The sequence below is a fragment of the Pinus tabuliformis genome, chromosome 6, assembly GCF_031772625.1.
Source record: "Pinus tabuliformis cultivar Carrire ecotype Pingquan chromosome 6, CPIR1, whole genome shotgun sequence".
Lineage (NCBI taxonomy): Eukaryota > Viridiplantae > Streptophyta > Pinopsida > Pinales > Pinaceae > Pinus > Pinus tabuliformis.
The window spans coordinates 596,180,318-596,203,808 of record NC_142292.1 but is presented as its reverse complement, the minus strand read 5'-3'; positions in this window follow the sequence as shown (position 1 = coordinate 596,203,808).

Genomic DNA, 23,491 nt, shown 5'->3' with positions numbered 1-23,491 from the left:
CTTTAGTATCGTTTGACTTACAATAGTCTTTATACTTGTTGTTAAAGGCCTATTGCATCTGAGCCCAAGTTGTGATGCTATTGTGAGGTAATCCCATGAACCAGTGCAGTGCTACATCCTTGAGAGTAGAAGGGAACAGTTTCAACTTTTGCTCATCTTCTGCATAGTGATAAGTTCGACAGGTGACAGTAAACTCGAAAAAGAAGGTGTTAGCATCTTCTATAGTTAGACCATGGAAATGAAGTAGGGCGGAAGGGCTTATATTCTTCATTTTGGTTTCCCCATTGGTCTCCCAAATGGGAAAGGTACACTCTATTCTCTCTCCATTCCCCCTAGCATTTCTGTTTTCAGCCATTGGCTCCAAAGGAATGTTTTCTTCTTCTTCTTCCCCTATAAGTTCTTCAAATATGTCTGGCTATTCACCTAAGGGTTCTTCTTGATTGCAGCCACCGAAGAAGAGAGAAGGTTGGCTGTGTGAAGCAGTGGGGGTGTTGGGCAAAAATTTTACTAAGTTATCTCTGTTCCTATGAGGCATGATAAGAAATCTTTTTGGTTGGTTTTTGTTTCTTTTTCCCCACACTGACGATAACTGTAGAAATTGAAATTAATTAAACAAAACAAATTGCAACTAACTGAAATGAACTTGCTGAAATGAAATTTGCAGAATTGAAAAGGAAAGCAAGGAAATGCAGAACTGAAGGAAAATGAATGACTAGTCTACTTTTGTTGAAATAAATTATTAGCAGAATGTTGCAATAGGAAATAGAAGAAAGTAGTAATCACATAATACTCTGACGCTTCCTCGACAATGGCACCAAAACGTGGTGAGCACCAGTATTGCAACAATAATGCTGCAACTCCTGGGTTTCCTACTTTACTCTTATCAACCCGGTAGTTCATAACGAACTTGGAAGCATCGGTGCTATATGCACAAGTACTAATTCTCACTACAGGTTTTCACTTGGCCAACCAGGGCAAGATCACTAGGAGCTCAAGCCAAATTCTATGGATTCCAGAAGAAGCTCTATATGTGATGAAAGGAAAGAAAGATTTCTCTACAGATGCTTTTCTAACTGCAGAAAGGAGAAAGACTGAAATGTAAAGCAAAACTAGTAAACCCTAATTAACCAACTAATTCTACTTTTGCATAAAGCACTATGAAAATCATGAAAGGAATGCCATTACCTACTCAACGAAGTACAAAACATCTAACTATGCTATTTCTGGAAGTAAATAAGAAAAAAAAACATATTTTTGGATTTTTAGGTATTTTTATGTGAATTTGACATGCATGTCATTTATTGTGTGTAAGTGTGGCAGCGAATAGGTGGCATTGAAGGGCGGTTTTGGGACTTGAGAGGATGTAAGATGGTGTGGATGGGTCCTAGGAGATCTGAGGTGTCCTTCTGGAGGCTTTTCCCACACTCGGCCTTCAAAACAAAGTCTACAGGAAAATCTACAAGAGGACACAAGAAATCTACAGGAGGAAAACAGGGACACTACAGGAGGCCTACAGGAGGAGGCCAAGAGAAGTTTTCACTATTTTTAGGGTCTGAGAGTGGGTGAAAAAGGTGTATGAATGTTGGAATGAGGTGTTAGGGTGCCTAAGGTCTACCATGAATCACCAGGAGAGAGAAAGATGATTAGGTTTGCTCAAGGAGAGAGGAAGAAGTTCTATGGAAAAATGTAGGAAACTAGGGCAGAATTGAGGTGAGATTTGGGAGACCTATAGGGCATGGATTAGATGGAGGGTGTGATTGATGATAAGATGGCCTACTACTGGAAGAGATATGCTACATAGAAACTGACATTCAACCAAGGAAATCAAGCAACAAGTGAAATGAATGCATTTAGGAAAAACAGAGTTTTGCATAAAAATGGTCTAAACTATGATCTATGAAAGGAAATGTTGAGAAATGTTGTAGGAAAGGAAAGCATGAAAGAAGACTATTGCAAATTAGGAAGTGAGCATGATGAAGAAGATCTAAAGCTAGAATATTAACCTACTAAAAAGCTGCAAACACTAGAAGTCCTATGAATGAGGAAAATCTGTGTTTTTGGGGCAACAAGAGAGTCTTTGCCTTAAATCATGGTCCCAGAGGGAGGATGAGAGGCCAAGGCACTGTTTCTAGCCTTTTGAATCTTCTCTTTATCACTACTTAACCTGCTACAGAAAGCACAAATGGAAGCAAACTACTAAATCATCAAAAGCTACCTATTCTGAACCATAAGAGAAATACATCTAACAGTAAACTAATCTACAACTGAAACAAGGCATACAAATACAAGTAAAGAGGAGCTTGGCTACTCAGATTGGGCCCTAACCCAAGAGCTTTAGCCCTCTGAGGTAACTTAGTGCTAGCTCAAAAAGGATTCCATCTTTATTTTCAAAACAATAGCAAGATTATATGAAACTATCACAAAAATAATAAGCTCGAAATTTGAGCAGAGTTTACATAAGAAAAAATCTGCCCCTAGTGAGGCCCTGGGCCTCTCTACTTATACAAATGAAGCTACTAATGGCTTCCTTAAAATCAGGGAGGTTTGTCTCCCAAAACTCGAGATAATCATCTGTCATCCTCCACTTGCTTGGCTGCCTTCTTGTGCATGATTCGGCTGCTTGTACTCTGAACTGAATGAAGGAGATTTCGAAGTGAGGAGTAATAGATGAGGGGGATTCCCTCCTATAAGTCCTCTCCTCTGTCCACTTCGAGTTATTGCTGCCATTTTTCCACGGGATCCTTTACTTTGACTTCGAAATATATCAATAATCTGTGTTCAATACATGTTAGACCACATGGCACAATAACTAACTCAACTCACTCTATAAGCATAAATATAATCAGAAAATCATATAATATGCTAAGAGAATGGTTGATTTGACTAGGTTAGGAGGTAAAATGAGCCCATATAATTACCCATTTATGAGTCTCATCATCAACCCCTACTGAAGCTATTTCTCATCCTCTGAGCAACCTAGTCAATCTCCTCATCTTTTATGGCCCTGGTGGCCACCCTAGCATCCCAGGCTTCTGATTTGATTTGCTATTCTTTGCCATAGAATCCTACCTTCCTATCTATTTCCTGCCACTGCTCCTCCTCTTCTTCTTCTCTTCTACCTTCCAGCATGCCTAACAGTAGTGGGGACTCAGTTTGAGGCCAATCCAATTTACCTTCAACCTCTGCATGGAGTGCTTGTACATTGGCACTTTTTTCAATGCCTCCTTTAGCCTCATGGGGGAATGATATTCCCTGATCTGAAAACTGTGTGGTAAGGTGTTACATCTCCTCATGCATGCATGCACACAGTCATCCCCAAGTAGCCTTTACATATCCTCAAAGTATGCAATGGCTTGTGCCTGATTGGTGAGATATCTAGGGGAAATCTGAGGGTCATTGGCAAGTAGGTTGTGTGTGTTGATGAGTGCCATAGGATCTGATGGCTTAGCTCTTATCATTAATGGCTCATTCTTCTCTTTTATCATCAATCTTTTTATTTCTGATGCCCTCAATTCTTCATGCTTCATCCATGAGGCCATGGCCATTAATTGTAGGTCCCCTAGCTTAGCATTGGGATCCCACACATTCGTGTCTGTGAGGGCCATTTTGTGTAAGTAGAATTCTGCCATCTTTGCTTTATCCTCTGAGGTGCTTTAGTCACACAAATCCATGAACTGCATGTAGTCTTAGAAAGGCATTGTGCCTCCTTGTGCCAAAGACTTTATTTGGAGTTGTAACCATTGGTCCTTTAGATAGAGGCCATAGGATTTGGCTGGTGTTCTTCATTGTAATGCCTCCATGGATAAGCTGGCCATGCATGCCAACTGGGTCTCTTTCTCTTGCAGTTGCCTCCTTAGCAATTCATTTTTAGTTTCAAGGTGGCTTCTTCTAATTGCTTCCCTGTCTCTAAGAGCGCTCAACTCTCTGCCCATTTCCCTGAGTTTGTTTTCCATATGGCCAACATCCTCAACTCCTTTAGATTTGGCTATCTGCATCCACCTATGTGTTCTCACTCTTTCTTTCTCCAATTCAAAAAATGGTGGAATTGCAAATTTCTATGGGATTATCCTTCCTCCCTCAAGTAGATTGTAATAGGAGGCAAGACTAGGCTAGGGATCAGGTTCTTGTATCCCTTGTGCTTCCTCCTTCACCTGTGGCTATCTTTCTATCCTTTTCTCAATTTTTTGGGTCTCTGGTAGTTTTGACAGTGTCTCGTGTAGAACTGTTTGAGCCTCTTGTAGGACTATTTTTGGGTCCTGTAGTACTGCCTTTTCCTTCCATGTGGAAGATCTAGGAGTCCCCCTTTCATATGTTATAGGTGTCTTGGAAGGAGATTCTTTCCCTTTGGCAGAGGGTGAAGCTTCAATGGTAATTAACACTTTTGAAGAGGGCTGAGGTTTGCCTGTTTTAATTCTTGTGCTCTTCCTAGCCCTGAAATACGTGGGGGTATATCTTTTCCTCTTTTGCTTTTGCTTGATTAGTGTACTAAGGGTAGTTGTTGCCTACCTCTCCAAAGTCTCAGGGGACTCTTCTCCTTGTTCTTCCTTCTCTGCCTCTTTTTCTCCTTCTTCTATCTCTTTTTCTGTCTCTTCCTACTCTGTTTCTTCAACTCTCTCCTCCTCTATTTCAGTTCCTTCCTCCTTCCTTTCTTGTTCTGCTATGTCACCCTTGACTCCACCTTCTCCCACTTGTTGTTTTTCCTCTTCACTACCGGTAGGGCTGACATCATAGGTTAAGGCCTTTATATCATCCTCAACTGTCATGTTTCGGAAAACTTCCCATGCTATAGGGAGTGTAAAGGTATGGAGGGCTTCCTCTACTAGGATTTTTATTAAGCCATGGTGAGCTAGATGCTCTAAATTTCATGCATCTACCTTGGTGTTGGAGACAATGAGGGAATGCAGGAGGAAGTAAGGGATATTGAGCTTCTGAGGTGCTGGAGTGTCCATGTCATACCTTAATTCTTGGAGGATTCTAAAGTGATAACCATAAACAATGATGTACCTCCCCTCACAGGAAATGTATTTTATTATTTGATAGCTAACCTCATCCCAGGGATATGGTATGCTAGTCCTTCTAATGCCATTTTTATCATCAACAGGGGTTTCATTATTTTGGAAAAAGTTCTTCTTGGCAGCTTGGCCAATTGGTTTCTCATCTTTACTCCAAGGCAGCCCAAGAGGAAGGGTAGTGACCCTACTGATAAATTCAGGGGTTATCTCCATGGAAAGACCTCTAATGATGATAGTGGCATGAGTTCTTATGTGAGGGACTAGAGAGAGCAAACTCTTGGGCAATTTCCTCATCAAACCCTTGAAATTTCTCAAAGAAATTCATCCAGTTTGCCCTTGTGAAGATGTCCACCACTTGAGGATGTGCATGGAGCCTAGTGGAGTTAGTGGGCTCCTTTCTCATAAACCCTCTTGTCATATTGTCTATACTCTTTTGGAAAACCAAATATGGAGGTGGAGACAAAGAATTTTGAGAAAAACAGAGAAACAGAGGAGACTGTGTTTTTTTTTTAAATAAGCAGAAATTTTTTATATGTATTTTCTCCTCTCCTAAAGACTTATTTCCTCCTAAAATTGAGACCACTTCTTTCATATATTGATATTCAACAGGGGGCATGCATGAACCCTACCTCTTCAGACCGAAAATCATGCTAAAAATCATGTTTTCTCCCTTCAAAACGACTCACTGCCCCTCCTGTAGAAGCCTGTTGTCCCTCCTGTAGATTTCCTGTAGGTGCTCTTGTAGAAAACTTGTAGGTGCTCCTGTAGAAAATGCCGAGAGCAAGAATATGAGAGATCGATGGAGGATGGTGGTTATGAGGCTGTGGTGGTACAAGGGGACTGTTGTAGCTGAGTTACGAGGAGAGAATGAAGGAAAAGGTGGTGAGAATGCTCAGGGAGGAGTACTTATTACCCTTTATGGATATTTTCGGTGATGAGTGCTGAGATGGCAAGGTACACGTTGGCCACATTCGGACCGTTGGTCCCCACCTACTTCATCATCATGGCCCCTCCTATTAATCATCTCTCATTATTGCATCGGAGTTCACATTTCCTCCACTACTTGTCCTTGGCATCTTGTGTTGGAGTTGACTGTGTGCACATGTGGGTGACATCTCGGATGAGTGGAGTCAACTAGATGAAGGTGGCCAAGTTAACTAGCCACCTTTCCCTCATTCAACCTCAACCATCTCGTTGCTTTTTCATGACTTCTAATTACACAAATTAAAACAGAGGGTGACTTAGTTACTTACCTATTATCCAAGTGTATTTGTTGTGAGGTGTTGTGGCTTTCTCTGTTGCATGCCTTTATTTTACTTTTTTCATGTTGTCTCTACTTGATGATGTGTGGTTGTGTGCTTGCAGTTTCTTCTCTGGTTGGATCTGAGCTTCAGGTGCCTTTTCAACATTCATGTTTGCACTCTCTTGCTGTTGGTGTTGGATTTCTATGGGATCAGCTGCTACAGGAATTCCTACAGGAGCTCCTATAGTTGCTTCTCCCCTTGAAACTTCAGCTCTTTCTATGCTTGGAGCTCTTGGATGATGCTAGAGGTGTAGGTAAATATGGAGAGGTAGTAGGTAGGCTTCAGGTGAGGTTGATGGTGCTTTTTCCTCTCATTTTTTTTTTTTTTTTTCTAAAACTGAAAAATTATTTTTCTGTGTTTTTCTTGGACAGGAAGAAAAATGATGCTTGGGGTGTGATGCAGGTTTGGAAATGATGGCAAGGAGGTTTGAAGATTGTAGGAGGGATTATAGGTTCTTCATGAAGCTTCTTTGTCCCTCAAACTGCCTTCTGTAGCCACTTCTAGCTCTCTGTAATTCCTACAGGAGCCTCCTGTAGAAAACACAAAGCCTCTTGTAGAAAACACAGTTTTTGAAAAAGAGGTACAGTGGGGTGAAAGAAATGCCAAAAATGATGGAGGAAGGTGTGGAGAAGATGAGATGGGTGTTGTTATGAATGTCAGGGTCCCCTTGGCACCTTCTTCTGCTCCCTGTAGTCCTCCTACAAACCTGCAATGCAACAAAAAAATTCATTTTCTTTCTCCTTTTTCACTTTTTTCCTTTTTCTTTTCTTTTTTTGAAAACAACTAGGGTGCCTCAAAGAGGTTTTCACCCTAATTGCCTACCTTGGGCACCTCCAAGGGAGGTTTTCACCCAGGGATCTTATTCTTTTTTCCTCATTTTTTTTCTTTTTTTTTGACATTACTCGGCCGCCTCAGAAGAAGTTTTCAACCCAATGATGGAATTAAAGCACCTCATGGAGGTTTTCACTTTAGTCCTTATTATTTTTTCTTTTCTTCAGTGAGTGGGTGAGGTGGAAACTGAGACATGCTCCACTACCATCACTGTTTTATTCAAATCTTCGATGAACTCTTGCTTGGAGAGGGGTTTCTTGTAGACCTTCAATCGATGTCCATTGGCAAGCATGGGGATGGCTTCATCATCAATGGTTCTAATCAGAACTGAACCATTGTCATTGAATTTCTCCACAATGTAGGGTCCCACCCATCTTGTCCTCAACTTGCCTTAGAAATCCTTGTATCTTGAATCATAGAATAGTGCCCAATCTCCCTCTTTGAATTGCTTCTCCTTGATATTTCTGTCGTGTCATATCTTTCTCTGAAGCTAAACCACCTTTGTATGGAGAAGGGCTTGCAATTTGTATTCATCCAATCCATTAAGCTGAAGTAATCACTCCTTCTGTGCATGGCTGAGGTCTAGGTCTAGCTGAGCTGCCATCCTTAGTGTATTGAACTCAAATTCTATTGACAACGAAACCTTCTTCCCATAGAACAGTTCATAGGGTGTGAACTCGATGGTGGTCTTCCATGTGATTTTGTAGGCCCAAGTGGCCTCAGCTAACCTGTCTACCCAGTCTTTTCAGCTGCTGCTTATTACCTTGGTTAGGATCCCTTCCAATGCTTTGTTAGTCACCTCCACTTGCCCATTTTCTTGTGGATGGTAAGGGGTGGAAGTCCTGTGCTTGATCTTATGATGTGTGAGAAGGTCTTCAATCAGATTGGAAGTGAACTGATTGCCTTGATCTGTGACCAATTCTCTCGGATACCCGAACTTGTAGAATATGTTTTCTCTCAAAAACTCAGCTACTTTTTCCTCTGTCACTGCTTTGATTGCTTTTGTCTCTGCCCACTTTGTCAGGTAGTCGGTGCACACAATGATGTATTGTTTCTGCTTTCAAGGAGCGCTGATAGGCCCCACAAAGTCCATGCCCCACTTCTCAAATGGCTCAAAGATCACTTGAGGTTGCATGGGAATCTAATCCTTTGGAGTAGGTTTCCCCATCCTCTGACACAGATCACACTGGCTTGTATATCTCCTCACATCTTGATGAAGAGTGGGCCAGTAGTAGCCTGCTTGCAATATCTTGAAGGTAGTTCCTTTTGTTGAAAAATGACCTCCACAAGGCCCGTCATGACACGGTCCCTTCAGTCATCAAAAATTCACATTTTTCCAAACTGAGGGATATGTTCATCTCAATACACTTGTCTTTAACTTTTCCTAGGTTAGATAAAGCTTCCTAAAAGTCAGAACCATAAGGAGTAAAATCATCCATGTATATTTCTACTGCATCATGAACTAGTTCAGAAAATATACTCAATACTGCTCTTTGGAAAGTGGCTGGAGTGTTGCATAAACCAAAAAGAAGGACCCAGTATGCAAAAGTACCCCAAGGACAAGTGAAAGTGGTCTTATCTTGGTCTTCCGGGCTGATTTGAATCTGATTGTACCCGCTAAACCCATCTAGGAAGGAGAAAAACTTTTTCCCTACCAGAACGTCTAACACTTGATCTATGAAAGGTAAAGGAAAATGGTCATTTTTAGTGGCTTTGTTTAATTCCCGATAGTCGACACAGATTCTCCACTTACCATTTTTCTTTGGCACTAGCACCAAAGGAGAGACCCATTCACTGTCAGAGATGGGATAGATGAATCCTGCATCAATCGATTTCTGTAGTTCTTCCTTAACAATATATTTAAGTGCTGGATTCATCCTCCTTTGAGGCTGCCTAACTGGTTTGCAATCTTCCTTGATGTATATATGATGAGTATATACTGAAGGGTGCACTCCCTTAATTTCCATATAACTCCAGGCGAAGGCATCTAGATGTTTTCTCAGTAGGCTGCACAGTTCCTTCTCCTGGGAAGTGGATAAGGATGGATTGATTTTCAATGTTCTTTCTGGGCCAAACTATATATTCTTAACATGGAGAGAAGTGGAATTGGCCACACAGAGATCAGTTCAGGGGTTTTTTTGGGTTTCTCTTACTATGTTCTCTAATGGTGAAATATTGGGAGGTGGATTTTGAATCAAATTTTCAATCATATCATCCTCATCTTGTTGTTTTCCCCCCATGGCGATTTCTAATGCACAAAGTAGTGTAGAATAAACTTCATCCTCATCTTCCTCCTCCAACCTGAGAGGTAGATCATGTTCTAGCAAGGGTTGGGTAGGAGGATATAGGATTAACTTCTTGGACATGTGCCCATTCTTTATGGTCATGTTCCGAGCTTGACAATTGATGTACGCATCGACTATAGCCAGCCAGGGTCTTCCCAGAATGAGAGGATGCCCAGTGAGATTTGCCTTTGGTTGGAGAACTAAGAAATCAGCAGGGTACTCCCAAGAATCAATAGAGACCATCACATCTTCCACAATCCCCTCAGGGGTCACTGTGGAACTGTCTACTATCTATAACACTGTCGTGGTCTTCCTCAAGGAGCCCTGGAGGTTAAGTTTGAGCATTGTGTCCTTGGTCATCACATTAATGGCAGCTCCCAGATCAATCAGGGTATTTAGGATCATTGTGCCATTGATGTGGACATCAACTACTGGGCTTCCAGGGTCTAGATATTTTGGAAAAATTACCTGCCCCATCATCAGGTTGGACAGTTGTCCTATGACATTGATGGTTGGGGCATCTCTCTTGCGCCTTCCTGGATGACTAAAGCACTTCTCTCTGGTCAACCTATTGTAGATAGGCACATCTTTTATGGCATGAAGAAGTGGTATCTTTACACATAAATGTTTCAATTCTCCCAGGAGTTCAGTCTCTTCTACGGTAGGCTTGTCTATCACAAATAGTCTCTAAGGAAAGGGTGGATTTGCTTTAGGTTCGCTTTCCTCTTTATCTTCCTCAACCTCCCTGGGTGGAGGCTGGCTATCTGGGAGGACTTTCCCAAATCTCAAGTTAATTTCTTGAATCTCCACAGCATAAGTTGGGCATGATGGTTCCCCACTATACACTTGCTGAGCCTGTCTGTTGTTCGGGTTCGGATTTGGCTGGGCAAGCATTTGGGGTTACTTGGGTGGAGCAGAAGGTAACGGTTGTGGTTGGGCAGGTGGTGGAGGCAAAAGAGCGGGAAGAGGGTTGTATTGTGGCCTCCACCCCTAATGAGATGCATTCCACTGAGGTTGTGGCTGAGCATAGGATTGAAATGAATGGGTGGCTATTTGGGCATGATATTGAGATGTGAAGGACCAAGGAGGAGGCGTGGACCAGGAAGGATGAGCAGGAGGGCCCCAAGAAGGTATGGAGGTGGCTTGGTTGGGGTTGTAGTATGCCTGAGATGTCACTTGCATCCCATGCTGGTATGGTCTAGGTCCATGTGGCCTTCTTTGGTTTATGTAAAAGAGTTGTTCAGTGACTCCCTCAGCCCCTTGATATACAGCTTTAAGTCCGGGCAAGGAAGGGCACTTATCTGTGGAATGATTTTCCTCACAGATTGAACAAACCTCTATAGAGTTCAATGGACATTCATTCCTAGGATGCCTCCTGGTGCATCTAGGGAAAAAAATGGCCAAAGCCCTCTCTGCTTCCTCTTGTTTTATTTTGATATGTAAGGTATCTATTTGCATGGCAAGAGTCTACAACATCTCACTCTTGAAGTCTTCCAGCATGTTTCCAATTTCTCCTTTAATGGATGAGTTGGAGGAAGAGGTACTGCCTATGGGTTGACTCCCCATACCTTTCTTTTTGGCTACTCTAGAGTGGTTTCCAAAAATAGTGTTTATGTCCTCATAGGATAGTTGGTAGACATCTCCCCCAGCCAGTAGATGGAGGGTGTTTAAAAGATCTTCGCGAATTCCCCTGAGCAGGACCAACTTCAGAGACTCAGGGTTAAGTGTACACCCGACCCTTTTGTAATTGAGCTGGAACCTCTCTTCACAGTCTTCCAGTGACTCATCACTTCCTATGGTCATTCGGAAGATTTCTTCTTTAGAATCGTTTGACCTACAATAGTCTCGATACTTTTTGTTAAAGGCTTGCTGCATTTGAGCCCAACTTGTGATGCTATTGCCAGGTAATCCCATGAACTAGCACAGTGCTGCATCCTTGATAGTAAAAGGGAACAATTTCAACTTTTTCTCATCTTCTGCATAGTGATTTGTTCAACAGATGACAGCAAACTCGAACAAGGGTCAGGATCTTCTGTAGTCAGACCATGGAAATGAGGTAGGGAAAAAGGGCTTATATTCTTCATTTTTGTGTCCCCATTGGTCTCCTGAATGGGAAAGGTACCCTCTATTCTCTCTCCATTCCCCCTAGCATTTCTGTTTTTAGCCATTGGCTCCAAAGGAATGTTTTTTTCTTCTTCTTCCCCTATAGGTTCTTCAAATATGTCTAGATGTTCACCTAAGTGTTCTTCTTGATCACAGCCACTGAAAAAGAGAGAAGGTTGGCTGTGTGAAGCAGTGGGGGTGTTGGGAAAAAATTTTCCTGAGTTATCTCTATTCCTACGAGGCATGAAAGGAAATCTTTCTGGTTGGTTTTTGTTTCTTTTTCCCAACACTAATGGTAACTGCAGAAACTGAAATTAATTGAAAAAAAACAAATTGCAACTAACTGAAATGAACTTGCTGAAATGAAATTTTCAGAATTGAAAAGGAAAGCAAGGAAATGCATAACTGAAGGAAAAGGAATGATTAGTCTACTTTTGCTTAAATAAACTATTAGCAGAATGTTGCAATAGGAAATAGAAGAAAGCAGTAATCACAGAATACTCTGACGCTTCCCTGGAAACGGCGCCAAAAAGTGGTGAGCACCAGTATTGCAACAATAATGTTGAAACTCCTGGGTTGCCTACTTTACTCTTATCAACCCGGTAGTTCGTAACAAACATGGAAGCGTCCGTGCTGTATGCACAAGTACTAGTCCTCACTACAGGTTGTCACTTGGTCAACCGACGCAATATCACTAGGAGCTCAAGCCAACTTCTATGGATTCCAAAAGAATCTCTATATGTGATGAAAGGAAAGAAAGATTGCTCTATAGATGCTACTCTAACTGCAGAACGAAGAAATACTGAAATGTAAAGCAAACCTAGTAAACCCTAACTAACCAACCAATACTACTTTTGGATAAAGCACTATGAAAACCATGAAAGGAATGTAATTACTCACTCAAGGAAGTAAACAACATCTAAATATTCTATTTCTGGAAGTAAATAAGCAAAAAAACATATTTTTGGATTTTTAGGTATTTTTATGTGAATTTGACATGCATGTCATTTATTGTGTGTGAGTGTGGCAACGAATAGGTGGCATTGAAGGGCAGTTTTGGGACTTGAGAGGAGGATGGTGTGGATGGGTCCTAGGAGGTCTGAGGTGGCCTTCTGGAGGCTTTTTTCACTCTCAACCTTCAAAATAAAGCCTACAAGAAAATCTATAGGAGGACACAGGAAATCTACAGGAGGAAAATAGGGAAACTACAGGAGGCCTACAGAAGGAGGCCGAGAGCAGTTTTCACTATTTTGAGGGTGTGAGAGTGGGTGAAAAAGGTGGATGAAGGTTGGAATGAGGTGTTAGCATGCCTAAGGTCTACCATGAATCACCAAGAGAGAGAAATATGATTGGGTTTGCTCAAGGAGAGAGGAAGAAGTTTTATGGAAAAAATGCAAGAAACTAGGGCGGAATTGAGGTGAGATTTGGGAGACCTATAGGGTATGGATCAGATGGAGGGTGTGATTGCTAATAATCTGGCCTACTATTGGAAGAGATATTCTACATAGAAACTGATATTCAACCAAGGAAATTAAGCAACAAGTGAAATGAATGCATTTAGGAAAAACAGAGTTTTGCATAAAAATGGTCTACACTATGATCTATGAAAGGAAATGTTGAGAAATGTTGTAGTAAAGGAAAGCATGAAAGAAGACTATTGCACTGTTGCTAGCCTTTTGAATCTTCTCTTTATCACTGCTTAACCTACTACAGAAATCACAAATGGAAGCAAACTACTAAATCTTCAAAAGCAACCCATTCTGAACCATAAGAGAAATACATCTAACAGCAAACTAATCTACAAACTAAAACAAGGCATACAAATACAAGTAAAGAGGAGCTTAGCTACTTGGATTGGGCCCTAACCCAAGAGCTTTAGCCCACTGAGGTAACTCATTGCTAGCTCAAAAAGGATTTCATCTTTATTTTCAAAACAATAGCAAGATTATATGAAACTGTCACAAAAATAATAAGCTCGAAGTTTGAGCAGAGTTTACATAAGCAAAAATCCACCCCTAGTGAGGCCCTAGGCCTCTCTACTTATACAAATGAAGCTACCAACGGCTTCATTAAAATCAGGAAGGCTTGGCTCCCAAAACTCAAGATAATCATCAATCATCCTCCACTTGCTCGGCTGCCTTTTACTGCATGATTCGGCTGCTTGTACTCCAAGCTGAATGAAGGGGAATTCGAAGTGAGGAGTAGTAAATGAAGGTGATTCCCTCCTATAAGTCCTCTCCTCTGTCCACTTCAATTTATTACTACCATTTTTCCATTGAATCCTTGACTTTGACCTCGAAATCCATTAATAATCTGCATTCAATACATGTTAGACCACATGGCACAATAACTAACTCAACTCACTCTATAAGCATAAATATAATCAGAAAATCATACAATAAGATAAGAGAATGGTTGATTTGACTAGGTTAGGAGGTAAAATTAGCCCATATAATTACCCATTTATGAGGCTCATCATCACCCCCTACTGAAGGTGTTGCTCATCCTCTGAGCAACCTAATCAATCTCCTCATCTTTTATGGCCCTGGTGGCCTCCCTAGCATCCCAGGCTTCTGATGTGATCTGCTCTTCTTTGCCATAGAATCCTACCTTCCTATCTATGTCCTGCCACTACTCCTCCTCTTCTTCTTCTCTTCTACCTTCCAGCATGCCTAACAGTAGTGGGGGACTCAGTTTGAGGCAAATCTAGTTGAACTTCAGCCTCTGCATGGAGCACTTGTATATTGACACTCTTTTCAATGCCTCCTTTAGCCTCATGGGGGAATGATATTCCATGATCTACAAACGGTGTGGTAAGGTGTTCCATCTCCTCATGCATGCATGCACACAGTCATCCCCAAGTAGCCTTTGCATATCCTCAAAGTGTGCAATGGCTTGTGCCTGATTGGTGAGATATATATGGGCAATCTGAGGGTCATTGGCAAGCAAGTCGTGTGTGCTAATGAGTGCCATATGATCTGATGGCTCAGCTCTTATCATTAATGGCTCATTCTTCTCTTTTATCATCAATATTTTTATTTCTTCTACCCTCAATTCTTCATGGTTCATCCATGAGGCCATGGCCATTAATTGTAGGTCCGCTAGCTTGGCATTGGGATCCCACACATTCATGTCTATGAGGGCCATTTTGTGTAAGTAGAATTATGCCATCTTTGCTTTATCCTCTGAGGTGCTTTGGTCACACAAATCCATGAACTACTTGTAGTCTTGGAAAGGCATTGTGCCTCTTTGTGCCAAAGTCTTTATTTGGAATTGTAACCATTGCTCCTTTAGATAGAGGCCATAGGATTTGGCTAGTGTTCTGCATTGCAATGCCTCCATGGATAACCTGGCCATGCATGCCAGCTGGGTCTCTTTCTCTTGCAGTGGCCTCCTTAGCAATTCATTTTTAGTTTCAAGGTGGCTTCTTATAATTTCTTCCCTGTCTTTGAGAGCACTCAGCTCTCTACCCATTTCCCTGAGTTTGTTTTCCATATGGCCAACACCCTCAACTCCTTTGGATTTGGCTATCTGCATCCACCTATGTGTTCTCACTCTTTCTTTCTCCAATTCAAAAAATAGTGGAATTGCAAATTTCTGTGGGATTATCCTTCCTCCCTCAAGTAGATTGTAATAGGAGGCAAAACTAGGCTAGGGATCAGGTTCTTGTATCCCTTGTGCTTCCTCCTTAACCTGTGGCTATCCTTCTATCCTTTTCTCAAGTTTTTGGGTCTCCTGTAGTTTTGATAGTGTCTCCTGTAGAACTGTCTGAGCCTCCTATAGGACTATTTTTGGGTCCTATAGTACTGTCTTTTCCTTCCATGTGAAAGATCTAGGAGTCCCCCTTTCAAATGTTATAGGTATCTTGGAAGGAGATTCTTTTCCTTTGGCAGAGGGTGAATCTTCAATGGTAATTGGCACTTTTGAAGAGGGCTAAGGTTTGCGTGTTTTAATTCTTGTAATCTTCCTAGCCCTGAAATACATGGGGGTCTGTCTTTTCCTCTTTTCCTTTGGCTTGATTGGTGTACTGAGGGTAGTGAGGGTAGATGTTGCCTCCCTTTCCAAAGTCTCAGGGTACTCTTCTGCTTGTTCTTCCTTCTCTGCCTCTTTTTCTCCTTCTTCTGTCTCTTCCTACTCTGTTTCTTCAACTCTATCCTCCTCTATTTCAGTTCCCTCCTCCTTCCTTTCTTGTTCTGCTATGTCACCCCTGTCTCCACCTTCCCACCCTTGTTGTTCTTCCTCCTCACTGCCAATAGGGCTAACATCATAGGTTAAGGCCTTTATGTCATCCTCAGCTATCATGTTTCGGAAAACTTCCCATGCTATAGGGAGTGTAAAGGTATGGAGGGCTTCCTCTACTAGGATTTTGGTTAAGCCATGGTTAGCTAGCTACTCTGAATTTCCTGCTTGTACCTTAGTGCTGGAGTCAATGAGGGACCGCAAGAGGAAGTAAGGGATACTGAGCTTCTGAGGTGTTGGAGTGTCCATGCTATACCTTAATTCTTAGAGGACTCTAAAGTGATAACCATAAACAATTATGTACCTCTCCTCACAGGAAATGTATTTGATTATTTGATAGCTAAACTCATCCGAGGGATATGGTATGCTAGCCCTTCTAATGTCATTTTCATCTTCAACATGGGTTTCATTATTTTGGAAAAAGTTCTTCTTGGCGGCCTGGCCAATTGGTTTCTCATCTTTACTCCAAGGCAGCTCAAGAGGAAGGGTAGTGACCCTACTGATAAATTCAGGGGTTATCTCCATGGAAAGACCTCTAATGGTGACAGTGGAATGAGTTCTTGTGTGAGGGACCAGAGAGAGAGCAAACTCTTGCGCAATTTCCTCATCAAACCCTTGAAATTGCTCAAAGAAATTCATCGAGTTTGCCCTTGTGAAGATGTCCACCACTTGAGGATGTGCATGGAACCTAGTGGAGTTAGTGGGATCATTTCTCATAAACCCTTGTGTCATATTGTCTATACTCCTTTGGAAAACCAAATATGGAGGTGGAGACAAAGAATTTTGAGAAAAACAGAGAAACAGAGGAGACTGTGTTTTTTTTTAAATAAGCAGAATTTTTTTTTATGTATTTTCTTCTCTCCTAAAGACTTATTTCCTCCTCAAATTGAGATGACTTCTTTCATATGTTGATATTCAACATGGGGCAAGCATGAACCCTACCTCTTTAGATCAAAAATCGTGCTAAAAATCATGTTTTCTCCCTTTAAAACGACTCACTGCCTATCCTGTAGAGGCCTGTTGTCCATCTTGTAGATTTCCTGTAGGTGCTCCTTTAGAAAACATGTAGGTGCTCCTATAGAAAATGCCGAGAGAAATAATATGGGAGAGGTCGATGGAGGACGGTGGTTATGAGGCTGTGGGGGCACAAGGAGACTGTTGTAGCTGAGTTGCGAGGAGAGAATGAAGGAAAAGGTGGTGAAAATACTTGGGGAGGAGTACTTATTACCCTTTATGGATATTTTCAGTGATGAGTACTGAGCTGGCAAGGTATACGTTAGCCACATTCAGACCGTTGGTTCCCACCTGCTTTTCCCACCTGCTTGGTCATCATGGCCCCTCCTCGTAATCATCCCTCATTATTGCATAGGAGTTCACACTTCCTCCACTACCTATCCTTGGCATCTTGTGCAAGAGTTGACTATGTGCACGTGTGGGTGACATCTCGGATGAGTGGAGTCAACTAGATGAAGGTGGCCAAGTTAACTGGCCACCTTTCCCTCATTCAACCTCAACCATCTCGTTGCTTTTGCATGACTTCTATTTAAACAAATGCAAACAGTGGAGTGACTTAGTTACTTACCTATGATCCGAGTGTATTTGCTATGAGGTGTTGTGGCTTTCTCTACTATATGCCTTTATTTCCATTTTTTCATGTTGTCTTTGCTTGACGATGTGTGGTTGTGTGCTTGCAAGTTCTTCTCTGGAAAGATCTGAGCTTCAGGTGCCTTTTCAACCTTCATGTTTGCACTCTCTTGCTGTTGGTGTTGGATTTCTATGGGATCAACTGCTCCAAGAATTCCTACAGGAGCTCCTGTAGCTACTTCTCCCCATGAAACTTCAGCTTATTCATATGCTTGGAGCCTGAGGATGATGCCAGAGGTGTAGATAAAGATGGGGAGGTAGTAGGTAGGCTTCAGGTGAGGTTGATGCTGAGTTTTCCTCTCATTTTTTTTTCTAAAACTGAAAAATTGTTTTTCTGTGTTTTTCTTGGACAGGAAGACAAATGATGCTTGGGGAGTGATGTAGGTTTGGAAATGATGGCAAGGAGGTTTGAAGATTGTAGGAGGGATTATAAGTTCTTCATGAAGCTTCTTTGTCACTCAAACTACCTTCTATAGCAACTTCTAGCTCTCTGTAATTCCTACAGGAGCCTCCTGTAGAAAACACAAAGCCTCTTGTAGAAGACACAGTTTTTTAAAAAGAGGTACAGTGGGGTGTAAGAAATGCCAAAAATGATGGAGGAAGGTATGGAGAAAATGAGATGGGTGTTTTTATGAATGTCAGGGTCCCCTTGGAACTTTCTTCTGTTCCCTATAGTCCTCCTACAAACCTGCAATGCAACAAAAAAATCCATTTTCTTTCTCCTTTTTCTCTTTTTTTCCCTTTTTTTTTTTTGAAAACAACTAGGGTGCCTCAGAGAGGTTTTCACCCTAATTGCTTACCCTAGGCACCTCCAAGGGAGGTTTTCACTCAGGGATCTTATTCTTTTTTCCTCTTTTTTTTTTTTTGACATCACTGGGCCGCCTCAGAAGAGGTTTTCAACCCAATGATGGGATTCAAGCGCCTCATGGAGGTTTTTACTTGAGTCCTTATTATTTTTTCTTTTCTTCGGTGAGTGGGTGAAGTGGAAGCTAAGACATGCTCCACTACCATCACTGTTATATTTAAATCTTCGATGAACTTTTGCTTGGAGAGGCGTTTCTTGTAGACCTTCAACCAATGTCCATTGACAAGCATGGGGATGGCTTCATCATCAATGGTTCTGATCAGAACTGAACCATTGTCATTGCATTTCTCCACAGTGTAGGGTCCCAGCCATCTTGTCCTCAACTTTCCTTTGAAATCCTTGTATCTTGAATCATAAAGTAGTGCCCAATCTCCCTCTTGGAATTGCTTCTCCTTGATATTTTTGTCATGCCATATCTTTCTCTGAAGCTGAACTACCTCTGTATGGAGAAGGGCTTGCAATTTGTATTCATCCAATCCATTGAGCTGAAGTAATCTCTCCTTCTATACATGGATGAGGTCTAGGTCTAGCTGAGCTGCCATCCTTAGTGTATTGAACTCAAATTCTATTGACAGCAAAGTCTTCTTCCCATAGACTAGTTCATAGGGTGCGAACCCGGTGATGGTATTCCATGTGGTGTTGTAGACCCAAGTGGCCTCAACTAACCTGTTTGCCCAGTCTTTTCTACTACTTCTTACTACTTTGGTTAAGATCCCTTCTAATGCTCTGTTAGTGACCTCCACCTTCCCATTGGCTTGTGAATGGTAAGGGGTGGAAGTCCTGTGCTTGATCTTATGATGTGTGAGAAGGTCTTCAATCAGGTTGGAAGTGAACTAACTGCCTTGATCTGTGACCAACTCTCTCAGATACCCGAACTTGTAGAATATGTTTTCTCTCAAAAACTCAGCTACTTTTTCCTATGTTGCTGCTTTGATTGCTTTTGTCTCCGCCCACTTTGTCAGGTAGTCAGTACACATAATGATGTATTGTTATTGCTTTGAAGGAGGGTTGATAGGCCCCACAAAGTCCATGCCCCACTTCTCAAATGGCTTAAAGGTCACTTGAGGTTGCATGGGCATCTCATCCTTTGGAGTAGGTTTCCCCATCCTCTGACACCGATCGCACTAGCTTGTATATCTCCTCACATCCTGATGAAGAGTGGGCAAGTAGTAGCCTGCTTGCAATATCTTGAAGGCAATTCTTTTTGCTGCAAAATGACCTCCACAAGGCCTGTCATGATAGTTCAAGAGGATGTCAAATACTTCCTCCTCCCTGACACATCTTCTCAAGATCTGATTTGGGCCAATTTTGAAGAGATTTTCTCCAATCCAGGTGAAAAGGGTGCTTTTCCTTACTATCTTGCTCTTCTCTTTTGAGGATAGGCGTGGTAGGAACTGTACTGAAACCAAGTAGTTTGCTATATTAGTAAACCATGGAGAGAGTACTGATATAGCGAACAGATGTTCATCTAGAATTTGGTCATCCACCATTCCTTATTCACCTACAGGCAAATTTACTCTAGACAAAAAGTCAGCAACAACATTTTCTTTACCAGGCTTATCAATAATGGTCAGATCAAACTGCTGCAGTAAACGCAACCATCGAATAATGCGAGCATTTACATCTCATTTTTTCATTAAATATCTAATTGTAGCATGATCAGTGTGCATAAAGGTTTGATAGCCTGTGATATAATGTTTGAATTTGTTTAAGTAATGCACGACAACTAGGAGTTCCTTCTCGGTCACTGTATAGTTTAACTCTGCCTTTGACAAGTTTCTGCTTATAAAGTATATGGCATAAGGTAACTTTTCATCAATTTTTCCTAAGGCTATTCCTATTGCTTTGTTCAAGGCATCTGATTGAATGTGGAAAGGTAGGGCCCAGTTTGGGCCTCTGAGAATTGGGGCAGTGACTAACTTGCTCTTCAAGGTATCTAGGGCTTCTTGACAGTTTTCTGACCATATGAGCTCAACATCCTTGCCTAAGAGACCAAACAAAGGAGAGGCTATCTTGCTGAAATATTTAATGAATCTCCTGTAATATCTAGCTAAGCCTAGGAAACTTCTGACATCTCTCACCTTTTGAGGAGGTGGGACCCTTTGGATGATGGCAATTTTGTTGGGGTCCACCTACAGTCCTTGCTAAGATATTGCATGACCTAACACGGTCCCTTCAGTCATCAAAAATTCATATTTTTTTGGATTGAGGGATAGGTTCATCTCAATACACTTGTCTAGAACTTTTCCTAGGTTATATAAAGCTTCCTGAAAGTCAAAACCATAAGGAGTAAAATCATCCATGTATATTTCCACTACATCATGAACTAGTTCAGAAAATATACTCAATACCACTCTTTAGAAAGTGGCTGGAGCGTTGCACAAACCAAAAGGAAGGACCCAATATGCAAAAGTACCCCAAGGACAAGTGAAAGTGGTCTTATCTTGGCCTTCCGAGCTTATTTGAATCTGATTGTACCTGTTAAACCCATCTAGGAAGGAGAAAAACTTTTTCCCTGCCAGGCCATCTAACACTTGATCTGTGAAAGGTAAAGGAAAATGGTCCTTTTTAGTGGCTTTGTTCAATTCCCGATAGTCGACACAGATTCTCCACTTACCATTTTTCTTTGGCACTAGCACCAAAGGAGAGACCCATTCACTGTCAGAGATGGGATAGATGAATCCTACATCAAGCAATTTCTACAGTTCTTCCTTAACAATATCTTTAAGTGTTGGATTCATCCTCCTTTGAGGTTGCCTGATTGGTTTTCAATCTTCCTTGATGTATATATGATGAGTACATACTGAAGCGTGCACTCCCTTCATTTCCTTATAACTCCAGGCGAAGGCATCTAGATGTTTTCTCAGTAGGCTGCACAATTCCTTCTCCTGGGAAGTGGATAAGGATGGATTGATTTTCAATGTTATTTCTGGGCCGAACTCTATATTCTTAACACAGAGAGAAGTGGAGTCAGCTGCACAGAGATTAGTTGAGGGGTTGTTTTGGGTTTCTCTTACTATGTCCTCTAATTGTGATACACTGGGACGTGGTTTCTGAATCAAATTTTCAATCATATCATCCTCATCTTACTGTTTTCCCCCGATGGAGATTTCTAATGCACAAAGTGGTGCAGAATAAACTTCATCCTCATCTTCCTCCTCCAACCAGAGAGGTAGATCATGTTCTAGCAAGGGTTGGGCAGGGGGATATAGGATTAACTGCTTTGACATGTGCCCATTCTTTATGGTCATGTTCCTAGCTCGACAGCTGAGTAGGCATTGGTTGTAGCCAACAACGGTCTTCCCAGAATGAGAGGATACCCAGTGAGCTTTGCCTTTGGCTGGAGAACTAACAAATTAGTAGGATACTCCCAAGAATCAATGTAGACCATCACATCTTCCACAATCCCCTTAGAGGTCACTGTGGAGCAGTTTGCTCGCTGTAGCACTGTCATGGTCTTCCTCAAGGAGCCCTGGAGGTTAAGTTTGAGCATTGTGTCCTTGGTCATCACATTAATGGCAGCTCCCAGATCAATCAAGGTATGCGGGATCATTGTGCCATTGATGTGGACATCAACTACTGGGCTTCCGTGGTCTAAATATTTTGGACAAATTACCTACCCCAACATCAGGTCGGACAGTTGTCCTATGACATTGATGGTTGGGGCATCTCTCTTGCGCCTTCTTGGATGCCTAAAGCACTTCTCTTTGGTCAACCTATTGTAGACAGGCACATCTTTTATGGCTTGGAGAAGTCGTATCTTTACACATAAATGTTTCAATTCTCCCAGGAGTTCAGTCTCTTCTGGGGTAGGCTAGATTGTCATGGATAGTCTCTCAGGAAAGGGTGGATTTGCTTTAGGTTCGCTTTCCTCTTTATCTTCCTAAACCTCCCTAGGTGGAGGTTGGCTATCTGGGAGGACTATCCCAGATCTCAAGTTAATTTCTTGAATCTCCACAGCATAAATTGGGCATGATGGTTCCCCACTATACACTTGTTGAGCCTATCTGTTGTTCAGGTTCAGATTTGGCTGGGTAGGCATTTGGGGTTGCTTGGGTGGATCAGAAGGTAATGGTTGCGGTTGGGTAGGTGGTGAAGGAAAAGAGTGGGAAGAGGGTTGTATTTGGGCCTCCACCCCTCATGAGATGCATTCCACTGAGGTTGTGGCTGAGCATAGGATTGAAATGAATGGGTGGTTGGTTGGGCATGATATTGAGATGTGAAGGATGAAGGAGGAGGCATGGACTAGGAAGGATGAGCAGGAGGGCCCCAAGAAGGTATGGAGTTGACTTGGTTGGGGTCGTAGTATCCCTAAGATCTCCCTTGCATCCCCTGCTGGTATGGTCTAGGTCCATGTGGCCTTCTTTGGTTTATGTAATAGAGCTGTTCAATGACTCCCTCAGCCCCTTTATATACAGCTTTAAGTCTGGGCAAGGAAGGGCACTTATCTGTGGAATGATTTTCCTCACAGACTGAACAAACCTCTATAGAGTTCAATGGGCATTCATTCCTAGGACGCCTCCTGGTGCATCTAGAGCAAAAAATGGCCAAAGCCCTCTCTGCTTCCTCTTGTTTTATTTTGATATGTAAGGTATCTATTTGCATGGCAAGAGTGTGTAGCATCTCACTCTTGAAGTCTTCCAGCATGATTCCAATTTCTCCTTTAATGGATGAGTTGGAGGAAGAGGTATTGGCTATGGGTTGACTCCCCCTACCTTTCTTTCTGGCTGCTCTAGAATGGTTTCTAAAAACAATATTTATGTCCTCATAGGATAGTTGGTAGATGTCTCCCCTGACCAGTCGATGGAGGGTGTCTAAAAGATCTTCCTGAATTCCCTTGAGCAGGACCAACTTTAGAGACTCAGGGTCAAGTGTACACCCGGCCCTTTTGTAACTGAGCTGGAACCTCTCTTCGCAGTCTTCCAGGGACTCATCACTTCTTATTGTCATTTGAAAGATTTCTCCTTTAGTATCTTTTGACCTACAATTGTCTCAATACTTGTTGTTAAAGGCTTGCTACATCTGATCCCAAGTTGTGATGCTATTGCCAGGTAATCCCATGAACCAGCACAGTGTTGCATCCTTGACAGTGGAAAGGCACAGTTTCAACTTTTGCTCATCTTCTACATAGTGATAAGTTCGACAGATGACAACAAACTCAAATAAGAAGGTGTCAGGATCTTTTGTAGTCAAACCATGGAAATGAGG